Source organism: Mustela erminea, chromosome 1 (assembly GCF_009829155.1).
Source record: "Mustela erminea isolate mMusErm1 chromosome 1, mMusErm1.Pri, whole genome shotgun sequence".
Classification (NCBI taxonomy): Eukaryota; Metazoa; Chordata; class Mammalia; order Carnivora; family Mustelidae; genus Mustela; species Mustela erminea.
In genome coordinates, this window is record NC_045614.1 from 57,638,878 (window position 1) to 57,655,937 (window position 17,060).

The window sequence follows — 17,060 nt, forward strand, 5'->3', positions numbered from 1 at the left end:
CCTCCTCCTGCTTGTGTTCTGTCTCTCTCAAATAAATAAACAAAATCTAAAAAAACAAATAAATAAAATAAAAGAAGCCAAATATACAGAAGAGTTAAAAGATTCAACAGGCATCCCCAGGTGGCTCAAGTCAGTTAAGTGGCTGCCTTCAGCTTGAGTCATGATCTCAGGGTCCTGGGATAGAGCCCTAAGTCTAGCTCTCTGTTCAGCAGGGAGTCTGCTTCTTACTCTCTTTCTGTACTCTTCCTCTCTCTCTCTAATAAATAAACAAAATCTTAAAAAATAAACAAATAAATAAAGTAAAATCTCCAACAATTAGTAAGTGGCCATAGTCCCTCTGTGTGTGTGTGTGTGTGTGTGTGTGTGTGTATTTTCCTCAAAGTTTTGGAGGAAAGTCCAACTCTTCTACATAACTACCATAGCATTGTTGTACCTAAGAAAATTAACTATAATTAGAATCTTTGAACACAGGGCTTAGAGGAAGAGGGTAAGCCCTTTATCTCCATCTCTTTATCTGGGAGTGTAGGAAAGTCAGCCAGGTTGCTGGGCCAAACGTAGTGGGTGTGAACAAAAGGGCCTTCTGATATTCAGAGACCTGGACAAATGTGCAAAGTTGGCATCATTGTGAGGTGTGCTTAAAACTATATGGGGTAGGAGTGCCTGAGTGGCTCAGTAGGTTAAGCATCTGACTCTTGATTTTGGCTCCGATCTTGATCTCATGGATCATGAGATCAGCCCCTTACTGGGCTCCACACTCATTGGGGAGTCTGCTGAGATTCTTTCTCCCTCTCCCTCTATCCCTACCTTCACTTGCTCATTCTCTCTCTCTCTCTAAAATAAGTAAGTAAGTAAGTAAGTAAGTAAATAAATAAATAAATAAATAGACCTTTTTAAAAAACCGTGTTGTGGGAGCTCCTCGGTCTCCGGATTCTGAGCATGTATAATTAACTGTGTATTAGCAAGCCCCAGGAGAACTTCATTGATGGGCAGCTTGAAAATGACAATGAAACACAGAAGTGTGTAAGTCCTTGAGAGAAGAAATAAACTGTAGTCACAAGTCCTCTTTGCATGCATTAGAGAAAAAAAGAAAGAAAGGATTCAGGGCAAACAGTTTCTGCTGTGAATGAACCCAGGTCTCCCCGGGAGAGATCTAAGTGGGGCAATCTGAGGGAGGAAGGAAATGAGGCTTCAGGCAGAAGGAAATTCCTTACTGTGTTAAATTAATAAAGAATGTGCTGAACTAATACCTCACTTTTCCCACCTTTGCCAGCTCTGGTTACAGGGGATACTTCCTGCCCTGGAAGGCTTTTGGAGAAACTTAGTGTGCATCTATGTCAGATGAAGCCTACATTCCTTCCTCCTTTCCCCCACCCCCAAACACTCCTTCTCCACCCCCTACAGACTATTTTTCTTCATCTGAGTCCCTAATGTCCTCATCCATATAATGGAGCAGGGACATCTGCTGGCAGGGCAGTTTTCAGGCAGGCTACGTGGGGCTACATGTCGGCAAACTTGTCTGGCAGTGTCAGGCGCAAGAGAACAGGCCCCAAGTAAGTGGTGTCTGAATCATTTCCTGGAGAGCTCCCACCCTCGTGGAAACTACACTTCCCAAGCTCCCTTATCAGCTGGCTCCTAACTAGGTTCAGCCAATAGGAGATGCTAGTGGGAGACTGACAGGAAGGAGGGAGGGAGAAACCAGAGTCCATCTCCCAGTCCCCCTCTGCTTGGGGGTGGGATGGGAGCTGATTCTTCATCTGTACAGCCCCTCCCTCTGGGGCCCCAGTGGTCCCCAGGTATCCCCACCCATCAGTTCCCACAGATGACCCAGCCTCTGGGCTCTGCAAACACTACCTCTAGTCCTAGGGGTAGGAGAGGCTTCCTGCTGCTGCTGCTGCTGCTGCTAATTTCTGGGTTCCCTCAGTGCTTACTGCTTAGCTTCTCAACTCTTCCGTCACATGTGTAACCAACTCCTTCTGTTAAATCCTGTGTTTTCTTTCTTTATTTTTTAAGATTTTATTTATTTGACAGAGAGAGACACAGAGAGGGAACACAAGCAGGAGAGGGAGAAGCAGGCTCCCCACAGAGCAGGGAGCCTGATGCGGGGCTTGATCCCAGGACCCTGAGATCAGGATCTAAGTCAAAGGCATACACCCAAACGACTGAGCCACCCAGGCGCCCCAATCTTGTCCATTTTAAATAACTACAGTGGTTTCGATTTTCCTGACTGGAGTCTGGCTAATGCACATGGTAATTTTTTAAACTAACTCTGCAGTAAAGGATTGATTAACTCAGCAAGCTTGGGGTGCTTAAACCCTGCACAAGCCACAGAAAGGACTGGCCCTTGGTTGGCTCTGGGAGATAACATTTAAACCCTTGGAATATCCTGCCTGATAAAGAGTATCTTTCTAGGGGTGCTTGGGTGGCTCAGAGGGTTAAAGCCTCTGCCTTCGGCTCAGGTCATGATCCCAGGGTCCTGGGATCGAGCCCTACATCAGGCTCTCTGCTCAGTGGGGAGCCTGCTTCCCTTCCTCTCTCTTTGCCTGCCTCTCTGCCTACTTGTGATCTCTGTCTGTCAAATAAATAAATAAAATCTTAAAAAAAAAAAAAGAGTATCTTTCTACACTGGGGGCTTTGGGTCATGCCAGATAGCTTATGCTAACAATGTGACTTAGGGTGAATGCCTGTTTTCAGTTGCCTGGGGCCTTGGCCACACTGTTTCAGTCTGACTTTACTGGGGCTGGGCAGTGGTTGTGGACACTGAATACCTGTGGTCAGTCACGCCGGAGCCCCATGCCTACGCAACCGACCCTCAGTAAAAACCCTGGACACCGAGGCTCAGATGGCTGACAACATTTGTGCATATTGTCACACGTCATTGCTGGGAGAAGTCAGCTCTGTCTGTAAGGTTCCCCTGGGTGGGGACAACTGGAACCACACAGCTGGTCCCTCCCGGACTCCACTTGATGCACCTTTTCATTTGCTGATTTTTAAGCTTTATTCTTTTGCTATAACTGTAACTACAAGTAGAACAGCTTTTCTGAGTTGCATAAGTCTTTCTAGCAAATCAAAAACTTAAGGGTGGTCCTGGGGACCCCCAACGCCCCATTTACAAAGAAAACTTTTTCCCCCACAAACAAAATGTCTAGGGTCCCCAAAATTTAAGTAATGTGCCCGAACTGAACGCAGGTTCTACCTGACTCCTATTACTGTGCCAGACTGCCTCTCATGAGGGAGAAAGGTGCATGCAGAAAGACCACTTGATTGAAAATTTGAAGTAAAGATGCTGTTAAGGCGTCTTTTGGCTCCAACGGTTCATATAACCGTAAGTTAATAAACACCTATTGAACTCTCTCTTTTTTAAAGATTTTATTTATTTATTTGACAGAGAGAGATACAGTGAGAGTGGGAACACAAGCAGGGGAGTGGGAGAGGGAGAATCAGGCTTCCTATGGACCAGGGAGCCCAACGCAGGACTTGATCTCAGGGCCCTGGCATCATGACACTTAACCAACTGAGCCACCCAAGCGTCCCCACCTATTGAACTCTTAGATGAAGCAATTATTTGCTTGCCAGGGAGAAACTAGAGAAGGTCTGTGGGGGCAAGGTGGCTGGAGCCGCAGTGAAAGAGGGCTGGTCAAGAATGAAATAGGGTGGAAGCTACTGCAGAAGTCCAGAAGACAGGCAGACAGCCAGGACTCGGGGGTGGCAGTAGAGAGGGAGGGATAGGGTGGATTCAAGTGACCATGGAGGAAATGGCCTATTGGGCCTCTTGGCTGGGAGCCTTGTTTTCCACCCTTCCCCCACATTGATGGTGTCCTAGGTGACTCCCTTTCAAAAAATTATATTGGCTAATTAAAGCCAGACACAGGCATCCTCTTTGATTGCTCCCTTTCCCTTACCTCACTCACCCACAGCAGATCTTGTTGATTCTGTTTCCAAAACATTTCCTATGTGGGTCCCTTTCTCTCTCTCCACATCTTTCACCCCAGTCCAGCCCAGCACTGCCTCTCGCCTTTGCACTGGCTACTCCCTCCGCCCATGCATGCATGGCTGGTCCCTTCTCATCCCTCCAGTTTCATCCAAAATATGGGCTTCTCAAAGAAGTCTCCCCTGTGCACACCAGTGAGAGGAGGCCCATGCTCCTTTTCTCTTCCCCAGAATCCTCTCTATTTGTGAGGTTTCTTACTTTATCTAACAAGTAGCATTTGTTGAGCCTACTTACTATGTGCCAGATAAATTCTATTTTACATTAATTTTCAAGCTAAGGAAACAAGTTTTAAGCCACTGTGTCCGCTAAAGTATGGGCATCAAGAGAGCAGAGATCTTACCTGCCCTATTTGTTGCTGATCCCCAAAGCCAAGCATACAGCCTGGTCTATAAGGAGGAACTCTACACATACGTGCTGAAGAGACAGTAAAGAATGTAGTATGGATTGGATGTGGAGAACAAGGGGAAAGATGTCAGGATGGTTCCAAGTTTCTGGGTTATCCAACTGGGTGGTGCCATTGACCAGGCGAGGAGCCATGCAGAGACAGTCAATGGGTAGACTGGAGACAGGGGGGTTGGTTGGTTTAGGGAACGTGGCATTGAGAAGTCAGCTATGATGTTCCCCTGGGTCTGGAGCCCAGTTTTGGATGGTGGACATGGATTTAGGAGTGGCCAGCTCGTAGGAAGTAAATGGAGTCTGGAGGGAACTGAGATCACCCAAGGAAGTATGTTGAGTGAGATGAGAAGGCCTAGTGCAGAGCCTTGAGCAATGTCAACATCTAATGTTGTGAGAAGAAAGAATCCAGCAAAACAGCAGCTAAGAAGTTAAGTGGAAAATCAGGGTAGTGTGACACGCCCCCCCCCCCAACAGAAGCCAAGGAAAAAGAGAAGTGGGTGCAATGTGGTATCCACACGCATTATAGGGTTGGAGCATGCTTTTTTTTTTTTCTTTTTGGTCTGTCTTCACAACCTGCACAATATTTTAAAAGACCTCGGGTTAGTTGCTACAATTTAAAAATAAGAGTATTTCTTTTGAAATCTCTATTCCAGGGATGCCTGGGTGGGGCAGTTGATTGGGTGTCCAACTCTTGTTTTCAGCTCAGGTTGTGATCTCCGGGCGGTGAGATGGAGCCCCAGACTCAGTGCAGAGTCTGGTTGAGATTCTTTCTCCCTCTTCTCCCTCTTGCTCTGCCCCTCCCACTCATGCTCCCTCTCTCTTTATTTATTTGAGAGAGAGAGAGAGAGAGAGAGAGCATGCACAGGGAAAGGTGAAGAGTAGCGGGAGAGGGAGAAGCAGGCTCCCCGCTGAGCAGGAAGCCCAACACAGGGCTGGATCCCAGGACCCTGAGATCACAACCTGAGCTGAAGGCAGATGTTTAACCAACTGAGCCCCCCAGGCACCCAAAATAAAAAATCTCTTAAGAAAAGAAAAGAAATCTCTATTCTAGTTTCCCTGGAATCATAATATAGGCCGTTCTGGGCCTGAACAGACGCAGTGAGTCACGGATGCCCCCATTAGCTGAGGTGTGTGGTCTCCTCACTATCTCAGTCTCCACCTATCCCTGCTCCGTCCCTAGGCCTGGGGGCACGTCATTTACCATCTGTCTTAGTCAGCATGGGCTGCTATAACAAAATACCTAGGACTGGGTGGCTTCCACAACAGACATTTACTTCTCACAGTTCTGGAGGATAAGAAGTCTAAGAGTAGGATGCTGGCAGACTCAGTTCCTAGTGGAAGCCTGTTTGCTGGCTTGTATATAGCCACCTTCTTGCTGGGTGCTCACACGGCCTTTCCTTGGTTCTTATGCATAGAGAGAGAGTTCTTTCTTCCCATCCCATCATGAGCATCCCAGCCTCACCACCTAATCTAAACCTCCTAGTATCATCACATTTAGAGTTAAGGCTCCAACATACGAATCTTGGCTGGTGGGGGACCACAAACACTCAGCCTATGACACCATCTCAATTGCATTACTGCTTTTCTTCTAATCAGAGTCAAAAGAAAGGAGGGGATTTCTTGAATGTATGTTTCTATTGAGAGTAGGAAAACAAAATGTAGACTGAGACAGGGATTTTTTTGAAAATGGGAGGAGCATATTTCTCAATGAAATGCCTTCTTTGCCTATGAGATTTCTAAGATAGTCCCCAAGGATTCTTGCCTGCTGGTGCTCATGACCTTGTGCCATCCCCTCCCTTTGAATGCGGGCTGGATCATTACTTGATTCTACTCAGTAGACTACAACAAAGGATGTCACTTTTGTAATTATAGTCTTTCATATCTGGGTTAGATTTTTTTAAAAGATTTTATTCATTTATTTGACAGAGAGAGAAAGCAAGCAGGCACCAGCAGGAGGAGTGGCAGGGGGAGAGAGAAGCAGGCTCTCTGAGCTGAGCAGGGACCCTGAAGTGAGGCTCCACCTCAGAACCCTAGAATCATGACCTGAGCCAAAGGCAGACACTTAACCAACTGAGCCACCTAGGGGCCCCTCTGGCTTAGATTTTTAAACCAGGTTTATTTTTAAAAGATCTTTATTTATTTATTTGACAGACAGAGAGAAAGGAGTTTCTCTTTCTCTCTCTGTCTGTCAAATAAATAAATAAAAATCTTTTTAAAAAATCTAACCCATATATGAAAGACTGTAATTACAAAAGTGTGCAGCAGAGGGAGAAAGAGAAGCAGGCTCCCTGTTCAGTGGGGAGCTCCATGTGGGGCTTGATCCCAGGACCCTGGGATCATGACCTGAGCCACCCAGGAACCCTCAGTTTTGTAATTAGATTATTAAAATGATGGCTTCTACCTAACTAGCAGACTCTTTATATTGCCCTCTTGGTTTGCACACTTCAAAGAAGTAAGCTGCCACTCTAGAGAGGTTCACATATAAAGGAACTGGTAGTGGTCTAAGCCAACGGTACACAGGGAATTGAATCCTGTCTATAATCATGCCGAAAGAGGATCTTTCCCCAGTCGAGTCTTCAGATGAGACCCTAGCCTATGTGCAAGCTTATGAGAGACCTGAAGTAGAGGACCCATCTAGCTATGCCCAAATTCCTACCCACAGGAACTGTGAGATAATAAGAGTATTTTTTGAATTTTAATTGTGATAAAAGGACACAACCTAAACTTTACTATCATAACCATTTTTAAGCATAGAGTTCAATTGTGTTAGCTATATTCACATTGTTGTGCAACAGATCTCTAGAACTTCTTTGTTTTGTAAACTAAAACTCCATATCCATCAAACAACAACTTCCCCTTTCTCCTTCCATCCTAGACCCTGGTAACCACCACTCTACCTTCTGTCTTTATGAATTTGACTACTATGAGTTATAGAAGGCGAATCATACAGCATTTGTCTTTTTTAAAGATTTTATTTATTTATTTAAGAGAGCGAGAACACTAGAGAGAGAGCGAATAAGCACTAGTGGGGGCAGAGGGAGAGGGAGAAGCGGGCTGAGCAGAGAGCCCAGTACGGGGCTCAATCCCAGGATCCTGGGATCATGACCTGAGCCAAAGGCAGACCGTTAACCCACCAAGACACCCAGGTGCCTCCAGCATCTGTCTTTTTGTGACTGGCTTTGTTCATGTAGCATAATGTCCTCAAGGTTCATCTGTGTTGCATCGTACATCAGCATTTCCTTCCTCTTTAAGCCTGAATCATATTCCATTCTATGCATAGACCACTTTTTGTCTATCCATTCATCCATCAGTGGATACTTGGGTTGCTTCCACCTTTGGGTGACTATGAATAATGCTATTACAAACACTGTGTATAAATATCTCTTCAAGATCCTATTTTCTCTTCTTTCAGATATACACCCAGAAGTGGGATTACTGGATCATACAATAATTCTGTATAATTTTTTCCAGAAGCACCATACTGTTTTCTAAAGCAGCTGCATCATTTTATATTCCCACTGGCAGTGCATAAGGGTTTCAATTCCTCCACATCCTTGTCAACACTTGTTTTTCTGTTTTGGAGTTCTCTGGACTTTTTGATAGTAGCTGCCCCAAAGTGCATGAAGTGAAATCTCACTTCATGTGTGTCATTCTAAGCAGGTAAGTTTGGGGTGATTCTTACATAGCAAGAGGTAAGTAATATACCACTTCGTTTTGTGAGTTCTGAGAAGGGAGTAGTTATTAGTTTCAAATGTGGCTTAAAGGTTGAGCAAGAGGAGAACTGAAACAAAAGCTTCTGCAGTCATCACAGAACAAAGGTGGAGACCTCGACAGAGCAGACTCTGTGGGTGGAGGTGGGGAGAGGGGGCTGGGCAGTGGCAAGGGAAGAATAGGGCAACTTTTTAAAGAGTGGTCTATGTAATCTTTTAAAAACATTTTATTTGTTTATTTATTTGAGAGAGAGAGAGAGAGAGTGAGTGAGTGAGCAGGGTGAGGAGGACAGGGAGAGGGACAAAGACTCTGTGCTGAGCATGGAGCCAGATAGCCGGATGCCTAGACACAGGGCTCGATTCCACCACCCTGAGTTTATGACCTGAGCCGAAATCAAGAGTTGGCCACTTAACCGAGAGAGCTACCCAGGGGCTCCAGGAGTCGTCTGTATAATTTGTATGGATTATCAGTGATTTTCCTGAGGGTGAGATAATTCCAAGGGGGTGGTAGTCAGAAGGAGAGGTTTATTCTCTTTTCCTTTTTTTTTTTAAGATTTTATTTATTTATTTGACACAGAGAGAGATCACAAGTAGGCAGAGAGGCAGGCAGAGAGAGAGAGGGGAAGGAGGCTCCCCGCTGAGTAGAGAGCCTGACGCAGGGCTCAATCCCGGGACCCTGAGACCATGACCCGAGCCAAAGGCAGAGGCCCATTCCACTGAGCCACCCAGGTACCCCTATTTTCCTTTTTAAAATAGGAAAGAATTAATTATGTTTAAATACCTATGGCACTGATGGCACTGATGGCACCTATGGCAGGTGGGACTGGAGCCCAACCCAAACAGCTCCTGAGCTTGTTCATTTACCAAAATGTTTTGCTCAATTGCCCAAGTCTGAAGCAAAATAAGAAAACAAGACAATATAATCTAGCAATGTTCTATTTTTTTTTTCTCCATGATGGCTATTTGGAGTGATTTTTGGGTAGTAAATAGCAAGTATTTAATTATTTCAAGGATTCTCCTCTTCTCTCTTCCTCTCTCTTTCTCTCTCCCCACTTCCTCCCTCCTCTTGATGCCTCTGTTTGGCTGGGGTGCAATTACATGCTAAATGTGGCTCTTGAGCATTCCAGCTCCATGCCCTTCCTTCCCCAACACAGCAACTCTTGTTCAAGTCCCTTCCAAGCAAAGCATAATGTATAATAGGTCCCCCATGACATTTTTTGCAAGAGAAAAATGAAATCAACCTTATGGCTGAACTCCCTGGAGGTTCCTGAGTCAAAGGTCCTTCACAAATTGTATCAATACCCTCCGGGGCAATGCCAGAACCAAGTCCTTGCACATGAAATGTGTTCCTGCTTTATTCACACAAGTGTGATTTGTGTACACTCTACCACATCATGCATGTGTATTTTAGCTGTTTATATAACTTGTCCTCGGGGACTTCTGACTACAGAATCCCCAAACCCCAGCATAAGCCAACGTTTACTGGACTCAGGCATTATGGGTTGTCTAAAACAGTCACTGAGGGGTGGGTGCAGGCCTCAAAGCTTATCATAGATACTCCCTTTGGATATACTGGAAGGTCATTATTCTTCAGTCTGATGAATGGAGATTTTCTAACCCTTTCTATTCGTTGTCATCAGCTCCTGATGAATCACTAATAAGTATTCAGCTACTCCACCCCTCCTGCAGATGCTGCTTCTCCTCCCACTTTGCAGTGACAGGAAATCATCTCTCAGTAACCTTGAAGCATTGCTGCAGGCCAACTTGACTTTCAGTTGGCTCACAGTCACACGGTCAGAGAAGATCAACATGGGTGTTAACTTGTTGCCTGGGAACTGAGGGTCCCCAAGAAGCTGAGTAGTGCCCTCAGATTCCCAATCCAGGGCTTTGTCATCACACACACACAAATCGTACATTTGCACAGGGACACTGATTTGATTTTAGATGTTACATCATTTTCTTTTCAGTAAATCATCAGTGATCAATGTGAAATCATTTATTACAGAAAAAGAATAAATGTGAAAAAAAATTAACGGGGAATTGCTTGGATCAAGGCTGGAATCTAGGCTCTATCATGCATTCATTCAGTTGTTATTATTTCACACCTACTATGTGCCAATTGCCAGGGACAGGACACTCAAGGAGCTGCCTTAGCAGCTAAAGGTGGAGAGATGACGATAAATAAGTGTGATGGCTAATATTATGTGTCAACCTGACTGGGTCATGGGGTGCCCAGATGTCTGGTCGAACATTTTTCTGGGTCTCTCTGTGAGAGTGTGTTTGGATGAGATTAACATTTAAATCAGTAGACCAAGTAAAGCAGATGGCCCTCCTCAATGTGGGTGGGCCTCATACAATCCGTTGAAGGCCTGAATAAAACAAAATTGCTGACTAAGGGAGAACTACACTTGCCTGTTTGCCTTCAAACTGAGATATCAGCTTTTTTTCTGCCTTTGGACTTGAATCGCTCTCCTCGTTCTCAGACACTTTGGACCTGGACTATAACCAAATCATCAACTCTCATGAGTCTTCAGATTGTCGATTCACCCTGAAGATCATGAGACTTGCCTACTTCCATAACTGCATGAATGAATTCCTTAGAGTAAATCAATCTCTCTCTCTCTCTCTCTCTCCACACACACACACACACACACACACACACACACCCCCACACACACACCCTGTTGTTTCTGTTTCTCTGGAAGATCCTGACAAATACAGCAAGCAAATCAATGACCAATCTGACAGTGATAAACTTCCATGATGGACATAAAACAAGATCATGGAAAAGACAGGGGTCTTTTGTTATGTTAGCTGTGGACATTAGGACCAACTCACCGAGGAGGTGGAGCCAGAGTGGGAAAGCAACAGCCATGTAAAAGATGTGGGGAGATGGCAGGGCAAAGGCCCTGTGGTGGGCAGGATGGTAGAGAACTGGAGGGACAGAAAGAAAACCAGTATGGCTAGAGGGGAGCATGGTGGGAGAGGGAGGCAGGATGCAGAGGAGTAGTTTGGATTTTATTCTAAGTGCAAGGGGAATCCTTTGGAAGGTTTTAAGGAGTTTAACACTCTGGCTGCTTACATTCCTAGCTTGCTGTATCATTTTGGACAAATGAATGTGCCTCTCTGAATTTTAGATTCCTGACATTGTTATGAAGATTAAATGAGATCATGTAAGAGTGAGTTAGTACCATGCCTAGCCCAAAGAAGTAGCTATAGAAACGTCAGTTTCGTTTTCTGGTTGTTCACTAGGGGCAATGACTGGTAAATGCTGAAACTAAACTAAATGCTGAAACCAAATGTTGAAACTAAATTAAACTAAAACAAACTAGAGAAATGGAACTGACATGAACTTTCTGGAAGGCAGTATCAGCACATCGTTTGACAAGGGGCTACCTCCCTTGTGGCCTAGGGAAACAAAGAGAAACAGAGACAAAATGTATACTAAAGATGTTTGTCACGATGTCATTTACATATCGAAAAACTGGAAACAACTAAATGTCTGGGGTAAGTGCTGGTTTAAAGGCACTTTGGTGGGCACCTGGGTCTCTCAGTCAGTTAAGCGTCTGCCTTTGGCTCAGGTCATGGTCCCAGGGTCCTGGGGTCGAGTCCTGCATTGGGCTTCCAGCTCAGCAGGAGACCTGCCTGCTTCTCCCTCTGCCTGCTGCTCCCCCTGTTCGTGCACGCTCTCTCACTCTCCAACAAATAAATAAAACCTTAAAAAGAAAAAGGAAGAGTTAATTTTCTACTTTTCATTTTATTTTGCTTGAAGTAAATGTCCTAAGTGTCCTAAGTTTTTCTCCCCCCAAATATATGTTTTTTCCCTTGTAATTGGAAAGAAAAAAGCAACTTATTAAACTACCTGGAAAATGCCTCTTGCTAAATTCAGGAATAAATAGAACTACGTTAGGACGCTTGGAAGAAATGGTGGAAGGAAAGCATATCTAGGAGGCTGACTGATTCCCCAGGTCATCTAATAATTATGTGTTCAGCACAAACCTGCCTAGAGACGACTTCTACTTGAGATTTCCTTTCAGTTGATGGCTTGGGGTTCAGGAGAAGAAGTAGCGGTCTTTGGCAACCTGGGAACCTAGTTTTTAAAGCCAGCTCTGTCATTTGTAACTGTGAATCCCCTGGCAATGTACATAACTTCTCTGAGATCCTGTTTTTGTGACCATAGGGGCAGTGATGTTTACTCCAACCTTTTTTTGGGTAGGTTAAGGATAAAATACATGAAATGTCTGTCTTCTGATGAGTCCTTGATAAATGCCAGCTCTTATGTTGTGATACTCCTGCCCCAATATTGATCATACCTTATTATAGTGTAGCCCTTTACAGTTTGCAAATGTGTGTGGGGAGTTGTGTTCATTGTCTGATCCTGAAAAAAAAAAGCCCATTTTTTATTAACATAATACCTTACCTGTATAGAGTATTTGCTATGTTTTTAAGAATTGCGTAGTAGTGGGTGCTCAGTAAGTGCTGACTGACTAAATGAATGAACGAATGAATGTTTTCAAAGGAGAAAAAATAGTGGACTGTTTCTTTGACTGGGAAATTCATTCTATGAGGCTAGATGCTCCCTAAAGCAAAGGTAGCCCTGAATCTCCCTGTTATGTTGAGGGGAGCTTCAGGGCAGGCCAGGGCTCAGAGAAGACTGCCCAGAGTCATTCTGGTGGACGCCAGGGCCCTTTTCCTGCTCCGACTTGTGAAAAACTAGAGGTAAAAAGAGTGAGTTGGTGCCACCTGGAGGGTGAGAGTAGGCACCTCAGGAGAAAGCAAGAAAAATTAGAACAAAGCACTTCTTTTAGTTCAGGCGCACAGGTGGGGTGGTGGCGGTAAGAATGTACCCTAAAAATAATCTCTGCTTTTTGAGGCACCTGGGTGGCTCAGTCGATTAAAGCCCCTGCCTTCCGCTCAGGTCATGATCCCAGGACCCTGAGATCGAGCCTCTCGCATCAGGCTCTCTCCTCAGCAGGGAGCCTGCTTCCTCCTCTCCCTCTCTCTCTCTCTCTCTGCCTGCCTCTCTGCCTACTTGTGATCTCTGTCTGTCAAATAAATAAATAAAGTCTTAAAAAAAATAATCTCCAGGGGCACCTGGGTGGCTCAGTCGTTAAGCATCTGCCTTTGGCTTAGGTCATGATCCCAGGGTCCTAGGATCGAGCCCCACATCGGGCTCCCTGCTTAGCAGGAAGCTTGCTTCTCCCTCTTACTCTGCTTGTGTTCCCTCTCTCACTGTGTCTCTCTCTGTCAAATAAATAAACAAACAAAAAATCTTTTTAAAAAAATCTCTGCTTTTTCAAAATTAAATAATTATTTAGATAATTATAGAGTCATGAGCAGTTGTAAGAAATAATACAAAGAAATGCCATGTATACTTTACCAAGTTTCCCCCAGTGGTAGCATCTTGTAAAACTATAGTACACAGGGCACCTGGGTGATACAATTGGTTTCGGCTCAGGTTGTGGTCTTGGAGTTATGGGATCAAGCCCCCAGGTTGGGCTCAGTGCGGAGTCTGTGTGAGATTCTCTCTTCCTCAGCCCCTCCCACCCACTTTCTCTCTCTCTCAAATAAATAAATCTTAAAAAAAACCCAAAACTATAGTCTATAGATCAGTTGAATAGAATCTAGAGTCCAGAAATAAACCCACACATTACTATCAATTGATTTTTGACAAAAGTAACAATACAATTCAATAACAATACAATTCAATGGATAATAGAATAGTCTTTTTGACAAATGGTGCTGGGACAACTGGATATCCAGATGCAAAAAGATGAAGTTGGACCCCTACCTCACACCATATACAAAAACTAAAATAGGCCAAAGACCTAAAATGTAAGAGGTAAAACTATAAAACTCTTCGGAAAAAAAAACAGGATAAATCCTCATGACCTTGGGTTAAGGAATAATTTCTTAATATGGACACCAAAAGAACAAGCAGTAAAAGAAAAAGTAGACCACATCAAAATTTTTTTTAAAAAGCGTTTCTTCTTCAAAGGACACTGTAAAAAAAAGTGAAAAGACAACCCAAAGAATGGAAGAAAATATTTGCAGGTCATATGTCTAATAAGGATCTAGTACCCAGAATATATAAAGAAATCTTACAATTCTACGATTAAAAAAAACCCCAATTTTAAAATGAGCAAATTCACTGAAGAATAGACAATTCTTCAAAGAAAATATACAAATGGCCTGGAAGCACCTGAAGTGTCATTAACCATCAAGGAAGTACAAATCAAAACCACAAAGAGATGCCATTTCACACCCACTAGAATGGCTACAATCAAAAAGATAATAATAAGCATTAGTGAGATATGGAGAAATTGGTGATGAATTGAAATTACTAGTAGGAATATGAAGTGGTGCCGATGCTTTGGAAAACAGGCAATTTCTCAAAAAGTTAAAATAGTTATCATATAACCCAGTATTTCTACTCCTAGGCATATACCCAAGAAAAATGAAATCATATATCACATGAAAACATGTACACAGGGTGCCTGGGTGGCTCAGTGGGTTAAGCCGCTGCCTTCGGCTCAGCTCATGATCTCAGGGTCCTGGGATCGAGTCCCGCATCGGGCTCTCTGCTCAGCAGGGAGCCTGCTTCCCTTCCCCTCTCTCTGCCTGCCTCTCTGTCTACTTGTGATCTCTCTCTGTCAAATAATTAAATAAATTCTTTTAAAAAAAAAAAAGAAAGAAAACATGTACACAAATGTTCATAGAAGCATTATTCATGAGAGCAAAAAAGTAGAAACAACCCAAATGTCCATAAACTAATGCATGATAAACAAAATGTGGCATATTCCATAAAATGGAATATTATTCAGCAATAAAAGGGAATGAAGTACTGATTCATGCTATGACATGGCTGAACTCTGAAAACATCATGCTAAGTGAAAGAAGCCAGACACACAAAAGGCCACATATCGTATTATTCCATTTATACAAATTATCCAGAAGAGGCAAATCCACTGAAATGGAATTAGATTAGTGGTTGGGAAAGGGAGGGGAGTGAGGAATGCTAATGGATACCACATTCTTTTGGGAGCAATGAAATGTTCTGGAATTAGTGGTGATGGGTACACATCTCCTTGAATATACTAAAAACCACTAAATTGTATATTTAAAAGAGTGGATTTTATGAAGTCTTATACCTCAATTTCTTAAACTAGTAAAATTAATAAGAAGTAGTATCAAAACCAGTATACGAATATTGGTACAATCTACCAATGTCATTCAGATTTTCCTAGTTTCTCTTGTACTTTCAGTATTCTGTGTTTCTATGAAGGACTTAGCAGTTATCCTGAAGAATGTATATTAACATTTAAAAATAATAAAAACCCTACAACTATATATAATATAAGCCCATAGTTACAGCTAGAGTCACCACTCATAATTCTCATTCTCAAAAAGGTATTGTAAAAATTATACACTTTGGCCTCCATATAGAGTTTTACAGAATTTATATTAAGACATAAAAGGATATTTTAGTTCATCGGTATATAGCCCAATTCATCTGTATTTCACCTCTTAACATAACAATCCAAATTTCTGAGGTTCTTTTCTGCTTTTTAACCACGAGGCATATTTATTTCACCTTAATTGTGAACACTTTTACACCCTGCTTTTCTTGTTTAATGTCTCATTTATTCTAAGAAGTTTGCATTTTGCCTCCCAAGTCACCAGAAATACCCCTTTATAAAAGGTGAGGAAATTTTCATCTGATATATCTACCATAATTCCCTTAACCATCCCATTATTGCTAGACATTTAGGGTGTTTCCAATTATCTTACTGCAAACTGCTGCAGTGGGCAAGTTTATTCTCTTTTGGATGATTTCCACCGGATACGGGGTGGGGTTACTGGTAAAAGATTTTGAATATCTTTCTGGGTCTTGACAATTTCACCTTGGTGCAAGATCCCCTTCCCCTGCTTATCCCTAGCCCCCAGCCTCAGCCTCCGCAAAACTAACCCTAGAGCCTGGTCCCTCCCCTTAATTCCACTCTTCCAGCTACACTGTTATTCCCTTTTCATTTATTGGCCTCTGCCCCGCCCCCTGCCGCTCCTCTCCACCACTGGGTCACCCGGGCTCCTTCTCGCCTGGCATCGGGCAGCCTCCTCCCCAGGTAAGCTGGGGCTCGACACGCATTGCAGCACTCGGCTATCCTGACTCGGGTTTGCCCAAGCCAAATGCAGTTTGGCAGGCTGGCATGCACCACCCTTACCTTAGCCTCAGAGTGTCCCGCGCAGGTGTCCAGGAAGACAAACTGTTGGGTGACGTTTCTCTTTCCCCTTTCAGTCCATTCCCGCCTTCAGCGCTAGGGTGGCGCATCTAGGAGCTCGTTAAGTATCTAAAGTATTTTAAAAGCACATTGAAGTTTTTATGCTGGTTTTTTACTTTAGATTCCTGAAAGCTAATAAAGTACAAACCGATTTGCACCAGGATTAGATGTGACTGGGGGGTGGATGAGCAGATATGAATTATTAAGAAAAAGTTAATTCATTTCACGCATGTAAGTTCATTCATTCAACAAGAATTGACTGAGCACCTACTACATGCCAACACGATCCACGGCAGTGAATAAAAGACAATAAAATCAATAAAGTAAAAATACAGTGTGTTAGATGGTGATTCGAGCTTGGGAGAAAAATCAGGCAAGGTAAGGAGACTGAAAGTGAGGTCCCTCGAGAAGATGACAATAATAATAGGTTAACAATTGAGGGTCTACTGCTGGTCAGTGTGCTAGGGGCCTCACCTTCGAAAGCCCGTTTAAACTAACGCCACGATGCAGTGAGGGAGGAACCACTGTTTTCATTGCACAGAAAAAGAGGACGTAAGGTGCAGAGCTGGGGGTCCACGTCAGCCCCGAGTCTTAGGCCTCCACCCTTCCCGGCGAAACCCGGGACCGGCGACCTGTCCCTCCCCTGCAGGGAGAGGGTTAAGGCGTGGAGCAGCGCCGGGTTGTGCG

General features: G+C 43.7%; 1 long non-coding RNA gene across 1 annotated transcript; it reads right to left on the bottom strand.

The window, feature by feature from the left end:
* Positions 1-11,771: 11,771 nt before the first annotated feature.
* Positions 11,772-17,057, bottom strand: LOC116585441. The gene is made up of 3 exons (XR_004283658.1): positions 16,848-17,057; positions 16,317-16,442; positions 11,772-11,810 (listed from the first exon to the last, which is right to left on the bottom strand). It is a non-coding gene; the product is annotated as an uncharacterized LOC116585441 (long non-coding RNA).
* Between the last annotated feature and the right edge of the window lie 3 nt (positions 17,058-17,060).